Source organism: Lepidochelys kempii, chromosome 3, assembly GCF_965140285.1.
Source record: "Lepidochelys kempii isolate rLepKem1 chromosome 3, rLepKem1.hap1, whole genome shotgun sequence".
NCBI lineage: Eukaryota > Metazoa > Chordata > Testudines > Cheloniidae > Lepidochelys > Lepidochelys kempii.
Window position 1 is genome coordinate 159,834,006 of NC_136382.1, and position 12,097 is coordinate 159,846,102.

Genomic DNA, 12,097 nt, shown 5'->3' on the forward strand with positions numbered 1-12,097 from the left:
TGGATATTAGGAAAAACTTTTTCACTAGGAGGGTGGTGAAACACTGGAATGCGTTGCCTAGGGAGGTGGTGGAATCTCCTTCCTTGGAAGTTTTTAAAGTCAGGCTTGACAAAGCCCTGGCTGGGATGATTTAATTGGGGATGGGTCCTGCTTTTGAGCAGGGGGTTGGACTAGATGACCTCCTGAGGTCCCTTCCAACCCTGATATTCTATGATTCTAAGATACCTGGGAATACACATTTCTAAAAGACGACACACCTTAAATAATATTAATTATATTAATTTGATTAAGAATATCAAAATAGATCTGGAAAGTTGGTCAAGAGAAGGTTAACTCACCTGGTGCAGTAACCGAGTTCTTCGAGATGACTCCCACTCTTCGTGCTCCACTGTAGGTAGGACAGCACCCCCTGCACCTGGGGTCAGAGATCTTCATCAGCCATGTCCATTAGACCACATACGCACATTTCCCCACTCTCATGCTGTGAGTGGGACTTATATACAGCGCTGTGCAGTCTGACCACCTCCAGTTCCTTCTCAGCCACAGAGCATATGTTTTAGGCTCTGAAGCAGAGGGGAAGAGGGGGTAGTGGAGCACCTGTAGGAGGACACATCCTGAAAAACCTCAGTTACTGCACAGGGTGAGTAACCTTCTCTTCTTCTTCAAGTAATGCCCCTATGGGTGCTCCACTGTTGGTGACTAGAAAGCAGTGCCCCTAAATGGACAGCTGGGGCTTCGGAGCGACATGTATTGCCTATGATAGGACAGCATGTCCTAGGAGAGTGTCTGCTGCGCCACTGTGCGTAATAGAGTAGTGCTGGGTGAAACTGTCTGTTGATACCCATGTGGCAGCTTTACAAATGTCACCAATGCGGACATTATTCAGAAAAGCTATCAATGTGGAAAATGAACGTGTGGAACGTGTTGTAATTGTGGTAGGAGGTTGTCTGTGGTGGAGTTCGTAAAATAAATGTATACACTGTGAGATCCACTTGGAAAGGCATTGTTAAGAGATGGCTGTGTCTTGGATCTTTTGGTGGTTGAGAAGAATAATCATGGTGATTTTTGGAAATGTTTAGTCCTGTCCAAATAAAACACTAATGCTTGTCTTACGTCTAGGGTATGTAGAGCTGCCTTCTGTTGGTTATGACGACACTTTGGGAAGAAGCAAGGAAGGTGTATTAGTTGTTTGAGGTGGAAAGATGACGGAACCTTAGGTAGTAATCTTGAATGTGGGCATAGGGTAACTTTGTCTTTGTGCAACAGTGTGTATGGTGGATATGCCATAAGGACCGTGATTTTGCCCACTCATCGGGCAGCAATGATGGCGACAAGAAAGGACATTTTCATTGATAGATGCAGGTAAGAACAGGTCGCCATTGGTTCAAATGAGGGTCTAGTCAGAGAACATAGGATGAGGATGAGGTCTCAGGCAGGGGTCAGGTCTCGTATGTGGGAATAAAGATTTTGGAGACCCTCCAGAAAGCGTTTTGTGAGCGGGTTTGTGAAGGTGGAATAGCCATCTATGTGGCAGTGAAAAGTAGTGATTGCCACCATGTTAACCTGAACAGAGCTGGTAGATAATCCTGATTGTTTAAGGTATAACATGTAGTCCAGGATAAGTGGTAGCTGAGCAAGTGCTGCGTCAACTTGGTGGGAGGCACACCAGCATTGAAATCTAGTCCATTTGTAAATGTACGTGCATCTAATTATATCATGCCTGCTATTAAAAAGTATCTGTTTGACTGCACACAAACAGCTTATTTCCGAATTCCAGAACCACGTAGGAGCCAGGACTTGAGGTGGAGCATCTGTGGATTGGGACGGAGGATGCGTCTTGTGGAAGGACTGTGGTGTTGGACGGAGAGAGATCGGCTGACATACTATATGTGAAGGAGGTAAGTATACTAGACCTGTTATGGCCATGTTGGACCTCTAAGAATGATGGGAGCTCAGTCCTCCTGTATTTTGCAAAGTAAAAAGAATAGGAGGGCCAAAGGAAGGAAGGCATAGAGGAGTGATACATACCATGTGATAAGGAATGTGTCTCCCAATAATCTGTGTTCCAGTCCTGCTTTGGAATAGAATTGAGGGCAATGAGTATTTTGCAGAGTAGCAAACAGATCTATGTAAGACATCCCCATTGGTTGAAGATGGGCTCACAGGCTTGCATGTCCAGTTCCCACTCGTAATCATGGGAGAATCTCCTGCTCAATGCATTCATGGTGTCCAGGGAGGTACGCTGCTGAAATGGTGATGTTATGTTGGATACACCTGTTCCACACTTTGAGTGCCTCCGAACATAAAGAATGGGATCTTGCTCTGCGGGCAAGACTATCCATCATGACTCTGATGGTGTGATGTTTGGAGGAGAGGGAGGAAACGTGGCAGGCTTTGTGCACCGCTCGTAGTTCAAGAAGGTTGATGTGTAGAGTAGATTCAGTTAACGACCAACTGCCCTCACTATGTGATTGTGGAGATGTGCTCCCCAACCGATTAGGGAGGCATCAGTTGTTAGAATCATGGTCGGTGGTGGTTAGAGGAAAGGAACTCCGACACAGACATTGTTGGGCTGCGTACACCAAAGTAGTGAGTCCTTGAGTCTCATCGGCATGGATAAAAGTTTGTGGAAGCTGTGTTTGTGGGGAAGAGATACTGTATGGAGCCACGCCTGAAGACACCACATGTATAGTCTTTTGTGTCTGATCACGAAAGTGGCTGCTGCCATGTGGCCTAGAAGTTGCAGGCACATTCTGGCAGAGATCTGGAGCCATAGACACTGACTTCCCCTCTGCCCGGTGGGTGCTTGACCCCTCCCAACCCCAAGCTCCTGGTCCCACCCCTGCCCTGCCTCTTCCTACCCCTGCACTGCCCTTGCCCCACCCCCATTCCACCCCTTCCCCAAAGTCCACGCCCCACTCTGCCTTTTCCCACCCCACCCCCGCCCCCATTCCACCCTCTTCCCCCAAGTCCCCACCCTTGCCCTGCCTCTCTCCACCTCCTTCTCTGAGCATGCCACGTCCCTGCTCCTCCCCCCCTCCCCACCGGAAAGTCCTAAGCACCGCCAAACAGCTGTTAGGCAGCGGGCGGGAAGCGCTGGGAGGTGGAGGAGTGGGGACAGGGAGAAGTGGGGACGGGGAGAGCTTGGCTGCCAGTGAGGGCAGAGCATCTGCTAATTTTTCCCCATGGGTGCTCCAGCCCTGCAGCAGCCACGGAATCAACGCCTATGTCTGGGGCAGACCTATACATTGGATATCAGATCTAGTATAGCGGAGAATCTGTGAGGTGGTAGGAAGGCTCTGGCTTGTATGGCATCCAATTGTGCGCCGATGAATTCCAGGTGTTGTACCCGGAATTAGAGTAGACTTTTCTAGGTTTATGAGAAGGCCTAGCTTCATAAACAGGTCCATCGTTACACGGACTGCTCGGATTGGGCCTTGAGGAGACAATTGTCCAAGTATGGAAAGATGGCAATGCCTTGTTTCCTTAGACAGGCAGCAACTACCACCAGGACCTTGGAGAACACCTGAGGGTCTCTCAATAGTCCAAAACACAGTATCGTGTACTGACAGTGATTGTCACCCATGACGAATCAGAGAAATCATCTGTGGGCAGGATGTATTGTGATATGGAAATGTGTGTCTTGGATGTTGAGGGCTGAGAACCCGGCCCCCTGTTCAATTGCTGGGATAACACTGGAGAGGATAACCACCCTGAAGTGTTGCAGTTTGACAAACTTATTTAGATTGCGAAGCTCCAGGATGGGTCACCCATCACTGGATTTCTTCTGGATGAGGAAATAATGGGAGTAGAAACCCTGTCCCCTGTTTTGGAAAGAAACCAGTTCTATGGCTCCCAACTGCAGAAGATGACTTATTTCTCCCTATAGAATGGGTTCATGAGAGGGGTCCCGGAAGAGGGACAGGGAGGAGAGATGGTGAGGCAAGATAGGAAAGGAATGGAGTATCCTTCCTTGATTATCTCTAGAACCCACTTGTCCAAGGTGATGAGTTTCCATGATGGAAGAAACGGAGTTAGTTGGTCACCAAACTGGTGGGATGTCAAATATGGTGGGGAGTCCGGTGGCTCTTTAAGGTGCCATCAGACTCCTTGGCTACCATTCTGAAAGATGGTGGGAATGACTGGAAGAGGGGAGGCTTCCCAATGGGTATGGGCGGGAAGCAGGGGGAAAATGAAACCTAAGCTATGAAATAACTGTAAAGATAAAGTTAAGAAAAAAAATTTTTTTAAGAAGAAAAGGAGAAGAAAAAATACTAACTACACTACAACTAACAGGTAGGGCACTAGCTACTGAGGGAACAGGAAAAAGCGGGCTCTGCTCTGGATTCCATCTCAGACTAAAAGTGGTAGAAAAGGAACTGGGAGGAGTCAGACTGCACAGCACTATATATATGTACCACTCACTGCACAAAAGGGAGGAGGTGCGCATGTATGGTCCGACAGGCACTGCTGATGAAGATCTCCAATCCCACGTGCCAGGGGCACTGCCGCACTTACAGTGGAGCAGTCACAGGGACATCACTTGAAGAAGAACATGAAATTTCAGGTTTGGCAAAACTGCAGTAGTTAAAATGAATGTCTTACCCCCAAATCACTTCTTTTTCCAAACAGTTCAAGTTTCAGGCCCAGGAAATCTCTTAGATCAAATGGTAATTCAGGATAAATTCATTTGGGGAAATAAGAAACCCAGTGTTAAGCAATTTACTTTACATAGGTCCTGGTAAAAGGGAGGATTGGCTCTGTCAAGATATGCAAATTTGTGAATGAGTGCTCCAATGACTGGGACCTTTTAAGTCTGTGATATATGCCATCATGTGCCAGCAATGTCCCTCTGCCATGTACACTGGCCAAACTGGACAGTCTCTACACAAAGAATAAATGGACACAAATCTGACATCAGGAATTATAACATTCAAAAAGCAGTAGGAGAGCACTTCAATCTCCCCAGTCACTCAATAAAAGACTTAAAAGTGGCAACTCTTCAACAAAAAAACTTTTAAAACAGACTCCAACGAGAAACTGCAGAACTAGAATTAATTTGCAAACTGGACACCATCAAATTAGGCCTGAATAAAGACTGGGAGTGGATGGGTCATTACAAAAACTGATTTCCCCACACTAATTTCCCCGTTACTCACACCTTCTTGTCAACTGTTTGAAATGGGCCACCCTCATTACCACTACAAAAGTGATTTTTCCTTCTTTGGTATTCTACTGTTAATTGAATTGCCTCATTAGCACTGCCCCCCACTTGGTAAGGCAAGTCCCATCTTTTCATGTACTGTGTATATATACCTGCTACTGGCTTTTCCACTCTATCCATCTGATGAAATGGGTTTTAGCCCACAAAAGCTTATGCCCCAATAAATTTGTTGGTCTCTAAGGTGCCACAAGGACTCCTCATTGTTTTTGCTGATACAGACTAACATGGCTACCACTCTGAAACCTGTCACCAGTTGGAAGAGTGGGTATAGCCAAGGGTTTTGGAGGAGATGAGAAGTTAGCAGTTGGGAGTGGGAAAATATTGGCCTATTTGAACAAGAGAATGAAAACAGCAGGTGCAAACAGAGGGAGTGAAGCCTAGAAAATGTTTGGAAATATACTTTCTATATAAATTAAGTGATAACACAAGCCATACAGGAAATGGGTTTGTCTATACTATTTATATATTGTGACAAAGTTCCTCCTCTACCTTGGTGGATCTTGTGCTTATTGGTGGATTTGCTTGCCTTGGAGCTTCACGGCAGCCCTCAGCTTGGCCGTTTTTCTGAACCCACAGTCCAGACTGACTCCTCCTGTGTCTGACCAGGAGTTGGGAGGATTTGGTGGGAACCTGGGCTTGCCCTCTACTCCGGGTTCCAGCCCAGGGCCCTGTGGAATGCAGCTGTCTAGAGTGCCTCCTGGAACAGCTGTGTGACAGCTACAACTCCCTGGACTACTTCCCCATGGCCTCCTCCAAACACCTTCTTTATCCCCACCACAGGACCTTCCTCCTGGTGTCTGATAATGCTTGTACACCTCAGTCCTCCAACAGTCCATGTTCTCACTCTCAGCTCCTAGTGCCTCTTGCTCTCAGCTCCTCACACGCACACCACAAACTAAAGTGAACTCCTTTTTAAAACCCAGGTGCCCTGATTAGCCTGCCTTAATTGATTCTAGCAGCTTCTTGACTGGCTGCAGGTGTTCTAATCAGCCTGTCTTAATTGTCTCCAGAAGGTTCCTGATTGTTCTGGAACCTTCCCTGTTAGGAAACGGAACGTCTTTTGCTTGCTCCTCAGCTATCTGCTTTCTATTCTTTCCTAAAGCCCCCTGGCCCGGATTTTTCTTACTTTTTGCACCTGCCTTAGTCCCCCCCCGACCGGGCCAGACGCTTTTTTGATTTTTCTTTTCATTTTTTGTGTTTTTTTTCCGTCTACGTCCTTCGCCGGCCATCCCCCCCCACGCCTGCTTTCGGGCGCAGCTATTTGCCTCAGCTGAGCCCCCGGAGGAGGGGGGGGAAGATTGCTGATTTTGCTGTCCGGGGGGGGGAGTGGAAACCCCCAGACCCAGCCGTTTTGCCAGCAGCCCGGATCTTACAACATTCTTAACATACCGGAGGACTTGGAACACAGCCAACACAGCCGGAGACGGAGATTCCATCAGACAGACGAAATAATATAAATCATCGTGACGGAGACCGTGAGATTGAGTAACTTTCTGAATTATACTCTCGTGAGGGGGAGTTTGACTGTGATTACTTGCGTTTGTGGCGGCACAGGGGGTGTGGCGTGGAGACCCCCACCCCCGATCCATCGGTGCCCCTACCCCCCCATCATTATTACAACTGTCACGGCCCCCCCGCAGTCTGTCCCTGCTGGCAATCTGCCATCTCCCTTCGGATCCAGCTGTTTGCTTTGAACTTTGCCTTCCGGACCGGACCTAACAACCGACCAACCGAGACTCTTTGGACAAACGTGTGTGGGTCTGCACCCCCCCCCCCGGATTGCTTATCCCACAACTTGCCCCTTTTATTGGACCCCGATTTTGTTCCCCCCATCCTCCCAGCCCCCCTCCCTCGGCATTTTTTCCCTTCCCGTCCGCAGCCAGCGGAAGGAGGGGCTATTCCGCCTTTTTCCCTCCCCCCTCCTTCTTCCGGTGTCTCCGTCTCTCCCTGCTCACAATGGCGGGGAACGAGAGAGGCGAGACTGCTTTAATAAAATTAGTTGTCCCTTCCCCACCACCACCCCTGCCCAACCCCCAAGGGTCCCCCCCTACTACTATTGTTAAGGTATTTACCACCCCCCCTGCTGGGGCACCGGTAGCAGGAGGCACCAGGGTGATTGCTGCTGCTGCTGCACCCACCACCCCCTCAGATTCTAGGAAACCCCCCCTGGTTCGCCAGAAGGGCCGGGGTGGGTGGAAAGGAAAGGGCCCCGCTAAAACCACTGAGCCCTCCATGGCAGGGGCTGCCCCCACCGCTGCGGCCTCGTCATCAACCGTGGCGCCCCTCCCAGCGTTTCCCTCCACCAGCTCTGCGATTGTCCCTCCCCCGGCCCCCAGGACGTATGCCCGGGCGGCAGCGGGCTTCCCACTGCCTGCCGCCTCCTCATCTCGCCCCCCCCCGCCTCCGCCACCATCACCAGCGGCCGAGGCCCTTTCCCCGCCTTGACCAGGAAGCACGGCGTTCGTTGCCTCCTGGTGCCCGCCTCGCCCCACGTGGAGACATACGTGCAGGCGTTGGCGAAGGTGGTAGGACCCACGGCTATTGTGGCGGCCTCCAAGATGTATGGGAAGGTCGTTTTCTTCTTAGCCTCGGAGGATGCCGCCCAGGAGGCGGTGGAGAGGGGCCTGACGGTAGGGGGGGTGTTTGTCCCCCTAGAACCGTTAGAAGACCTGGGCGTTCGCCTCGTCCTTACCTCCGTTCCTCCCTTCTTACCCAATGCTGCCCTGTTACCCGCTCTTTCCACCCTGGGGAAACTTGTTTCTGTCATCAGCCCTCTCCCGTTGGGCTGCAAGGACCCCACCCTCCGTCACATTTTTTCGTTCCGCCGGCAAGTGCAGCTTCTACCACCGGCAGGGGCGCGTGACGGAGAGGCGCTTGAGGGGTCCTTTCTAGTCCCCTACGAGGGAGCCCGCTATCGGGTCTTTTATTCTACCGGAGAGGCCCGGTGCTACCTCTGCCGCTCAGCGGGGCACGTCCGCAGAGACTGCCCTTTGGCTCGGGGGGGAGGGGCACCCGAAACCCCCGAGACCCGGCAGGACATCGGCCCCGTCGCTGCCGACGCCCCTGGCTGCCCAGTACCAGAAAACAACCCTCCTCCTACTCGACCCATCGCTGCTCCCGTCCGGGCCCAAGAGATACCTTCCCTACAATGCCCGGGCGAGCAAGGGGTTTCCACCCTTGCTAGTACCACCCCAATAGAGCCCATGGAGGAGGGTGTGGCAAGGATATTATCGGGTATAAGAGAGGGCCCTCCCCAAGGAGAAGCCCCCGTCCCTCATGTTGCCCCACCGCTACCTCCCCGAACCCCTAAACCATCGCCTCCGCCCCCCGACACGACCCCTGCTAACCAGCCCCCAGATGATGCTATGGAGGGCTGGACCCTAGTCCAGGGGAAGCGAGGCAAGCGGAAGGCTCGAGCTCCGCTGCATCCACCCGACGCGGAAGCCCCCCGGAAGACCAGGAAAGGAGGCACTGCTATCGAGCCTCCCGCCACGGCCGCGAGCGAGATCCATCCGCCGGTGTCGGGGGGGGAAGACGGACTGGCATTGGAGGGCAGAACCCCCCCTCCACGGGAGACCCTCCCCTCCGAGACTTCTGAGGACACCCCTTCTGCCTGGACGCTACCCGAACCCCCCGCGGACCCTGAGGCAGCCGTTGAGGCGGGCCCTAGAGGAGAGGCCCCCGGGGTGGCAGGAGTTGGCCTCTCCTCCGTGTATGCGGAGATTGAGGCCCTAGATTTGACCCCGGTCACCCAGGGAGGGGATGATTTGCTGCCGGCTGGCCTCGAGCTGGGCAGCCTTACCCCAGCCTCCCTTTCCCCATGCTCCCTCCCCCTATTTGCCTTCCCGGGTGAGCACCCTGCAGAAGGCGGTCCACCACCTGATGCCGTGACCGCTAAAACCACCATGGAGCCAGCACCTGGCATTATTGGGAGCCCTTCCCCTTCCCCCTTAACCCTTGACTCTGCTCAGGAGGCACTTTCCTTTCGCTGCTCGCCTCCTGCACCCCAGAGCCTTACCCCTGCCCCTGCCCCCACCCCTGCCCCTGCCCAAGGTCCCTCCTCCTGCAATGTTAATGCCGCCCCTGTGGTTACTTCCTTTCCGCCTTTTGCAGACTCCCCCCAGGGAGCAGTCTTTGCACTTTCTAGTCGCGACCCGTTAGGAGTGGCAATTTTTCCCCTGCCATCCCCCTCCACCCCAAGGCGTGAAATGAATTTAATAACCCCAGCCTGTCAGACGCCCCGTCGGTGGTCCGCACCCTGTCTACCTGCCTTAGCGGACCACGAGGCTGTATTAAGAGGCCCATCAGGGAATACCTCGGGAATTGTAACCCCACCCCCCCATGAGCTGCGGCATGCGCTACGGAAGTTCCTAGAGCACTCCCGTGGCGCCCGCAATAGGGCACAGCTGGCTCTTCGGCTATGGGGGGACTTTGATCAACTCCTCCAGGCCACAAAGGCCCTTATAAAGGAGGGCAGGGGGCAAGGAAAGCGCGGTGCTGCGGCCTACGAGCGAGCCCGCAGCTTCCGAAGCGATCTCCTCACCCACGGGATGGGTCATGGGTTGCTGCGCAACCCGCCGGGGGCCCTGAACCCCCCCGCCAATACGAGACCCCCACCCCCCCAGCCCTCCGTATGACGCCTCTTATTATTGCGACCCTGAATACCAGGGGCTGTAGGATGGCTCTCCGCAGGTCCCAGGTGCTCTCTTACCTTCGGGAGGGGAGGTACTCTGTAGTTTTCCTGCAGGAGACCCATACAGACCCGGCCGCCGAAGACAGGTGGCGGCTGGAGTGCGGGGACGGGGTATACTTTAGCCACTTTGCGACCTGGCAGGCTGGAGTGGCAACCCTATTCTCCCCCAACCTACGGCCTGAGGTGCTAGGGGTCAATGAGGCCATGCCGGGCCACGTGCTGCACCTTCGAGTCCATATGGAGGGGCTCGTGGTTAATCTTGTTAATATCTATGCCCCGCAAATGAGCTCTAGGCGGCCACAATTTTATCAGCAGGTGTCCGACTTTCTCGGCACCCTGGATTCGCATGAGTGCCTGGTCCTGGGAGGGGACTTTAACACCACCCTCGAGGAACGGGACCGCTCAGGGGCCGAACCGAGTCCGGCCGCCGCGAATATTCTCCAAGGGATAGTCGACCATCACTCCCTAGTGGACGTCTGGCGCGACCATCACCCAGATGACACCTCCACATTCACCTTTGTCCGGGTGGAGGCCCATTGGTCACACCACTCTCGGTTGGACCATATTTATTTATCCCGTTTCCATTTTTCACAGGCCCACTCCTCCGCCATTCGGCCGGCCCCATTCTCCGATCATCATTTAGTCGCTGTAACGGTTTCCCTCCGTGCAGAGAGACCGGGGCCGGCCTATTGGCACTTTAATAACAGCCTGTTGGAGGACGAGAGCTTTGTGATGTCCTTCCGGGAGTTTTGGCTGGCCTGGCGAGAGCAGTGGCGTGCCTTTCCCTCGGTGCGGCGATGGTGGGATCTCGGGAAGGTGCGCGCCAAGCTCTTCTGCCGTGACTACACTCGGGGCACCAGCCGACGGCGAAATGCGGCAATAAAGCAGCTGGAACGGGAGGTCTTAGAGATGGAGAGGCGCCTGGCCGCCGATCCCGAGGACCCGTCCCTCTGCGGAGCGTGCCGGGAGAAGCGGGAGGAGCTCCGGGCCCTGGAGGACCACCGGGCCCGAGGTGCCTTCGTTCGATCCCGCATCCGCCTCCTTCGGGAGATGGACCGCGGCTCCCGCTTCTTCTATGCCCTGGAGAAAACGAGGGGGGCCAAGAAACACGTCACCTGCCTTCTTGCGGAAGACGGCACCCCCCTCACGGGTCCGGAGGAGATGTGTGGGAGGGCCCGTGACTTCTACACAAGTCTTTTCTCCCCGGACCCGACCGATCCTGACGCTTGCGAGGTGCTCTGGGAGGAACTCCCCACGGTCAGCGTGGGCGACCGAGACCGACTAGAGCTGCCTCTCACCCTGGCCGAGTTCTCGGAAGCCCTCCGTCGCATGCCCACCAATAAATCTCCGGGCATGGACGGGCTGACCGTGGAGTTTTACCGCGCGTTCTGGGACATTCTCGGCCCAGACCTAGTCACCGTCTGGGCTGAGTCTTTGCAGAGCGGGGTCCTCCCTCTGTCATGCAGGCGAGCGGTGCTCGCTTTGCTGCCGAAGAAGGGGGACCTCCGCGATCTACGAAACTGGCGTCCCGTCTCACTCCTTAGCACGGATTACAAAATCGTAGCGAAAGCAATCTCGCTGCGGCTAGGGTCCGTGATGGCGGACGTGGTCCACCCAGACCAGACCTATACTGTCCCGGGTCGCAGCATTTTCGACAACCTCTTTCTCGTCCGAGACCTTTTGGAACTCGGGCGGAGAGATGATCTATCGTTCGCCCTCCTGTCTCTTGATCAGGAGAAGGCGTTCGATAGAGTAGACCATGGGTACCTCCTGAGCACTCTGCAGGCGTTTGGATTTGGACCTCAGTTTGTGAGTTTTCTCCGGGTGCTGTATGCCTCCGCGGAGTGTTTGGTTAGGCTCAACTGGACCCTGACTGAACCGGTCAGCTTCGGGCGAGGAGTGCGGCAGGGGTGCCCCCTCTCGGGCCAGTTGTATGCTCTGGCGATCGAGCCTTTCCTCTGTCTCCTCCGCAGGAGAATGACAGGGTTGGTGCTGCGGGAGCCGGAGCTGCGGCTGGTCCTGTCGGCGTACGCCGATGACGTACTCCTCGTGGTCCAGGACCCGGGCGACTTGGCGCGAGTGGAGGCATGCCAAGCCATCTATTCGGCAGCCTCCTCCGCCCGAGTCAACTGGGTCAAGAGCTCTGGCTTGGCGGTGGGGGACTGGCGGCAGGTGAGCTC

The 12,097-nt window shown here is 54.0% G+C and overlaps 1 protein-coding gene across 1 annotated transcript in view; it reads right to left on the minus strand.

The window, feature by feature from the left end:
• Window positions 1-12,097, minus strand: part of DNAH14 (dynein axonemal heavy chain 14) — a 454,606-nt gene that overhangs the window by 255,994 nt on the left and 186,515 nt on the right. The gene's annotated exons all lie outside the window — the stretch shown is intronic.